The sequence below is a fragment of the Nanorana parkeri genome, unplaced genomic scaffold, assembly GCF_000935625.1.
Source record: "Nanorana parkeri isolate BGI_ZX_2015 unplaced genomic scaffold, ASM93562v1 scaffold220, whole genome shotgun sequence".
In the NCBI taxonomy this organism is placed as follows: Eukaryota; Metazoa; Chordata; class Amphibia; order Anura; family Dicroglossidae; genus Nanorana; species Nanorana parkeri.
The window spans coordinates 1,077,831-1,078,728 of NW_017306488.1; the positions used below are offsets into that span (position 1 = coordinate 1,077,831).

The window sequence follows — 898 nt, forward strand, 5'->3', positions numbered from 1 at the left end:
TACTGTTTACAAAAATATATACACAGCTCAAATGAGTTATTTTCTTTCAGTAACAGAAATTCAAGTTGATATAGTACTCAGGGGTATAATGGCTATTTTGGTCCGCAATGTGTTCAGGAATGTCATAAAAAAATATATGCAGGGTGACAAGGACCATGTAATAAAGACTTGGTATAATCAGTAAGATTGTAAATGGTTATAAAGTAAAAATGGAATTTGATCAAAGTTCATTGGGGTCACTTGTGGAATCAATACTTTCTGTTGATCTTGAAAAGTTTTTTTGAGGAATAAAGTTTTTTTTTTAATAGGAATGTATCTTGATTGCCGGATTTGAAAGGGTTAAAAATCTTGCACGTTGGATTCTGATGCTTCATGGAAAGAACTTTTTTTCAAGAGTTTCCCACACCTGCAGAAAGAGAAATATGCATGTATATAAATGTGAGTCAGAGCAAGGGAGGGGAGCAGACTGAGCGGCGCCGGAGAGGAAGCTAGCACCGCCCCTGGGGCTTACAAGAGCCAGCCTCTGTTAATTACCACCAAGCTTCCTACTCAATGCTCTCTCTGCTACGCCTAGTGACGTCACACAGCACTTCTACTCTACTACAACTTTCTGATGGGAGACTACAGGGGTCTGTTTAGAAATGTTTTTACATAAGATTCACAGGACCTTCACCCACAATCCACACTAATTTTCTAAAAAGTGTGTCCCTTGTGTGACGGGATTCACACATTTATCTCAATGGATTCAATGAGAAAGTGAGTAAATTCTAGTTGAATGTTGTCTTATAAATAGACTTTTATGCATTCATAATCAAGTCATCATCTGGGCTGTTCCTTGTCTTTTTAGCTTTAAACTAAAACAGTGTAATACTAATAGTATATTCTATTAATATAATAT

At 36.4% G+C, this 898-nt stretch overlaps 1 protein-coding gene across 1 annotated transcript in view; it reads right to left on the bottom strand.

Annotated features, from left to right (window-relative positions):
- Window positions 1-383: 383 nt before the first annotated feature.
- LOC108786634 (DNA-binding protein inhibitor ID-3-A-like) overlaps window positions 384-898 on the bottom strand; it is a 1,980-nt gene continuing 1,465 nt past the window's right edge. The window contains exon 3 of the mRNA XM_018555964.1: window positions 384-406. The gene's annotated coding sequence lies outside the window, so the exon portion shown is untranslated. The remainder of the gene's footprint in view (window positions 407-898) is intronic.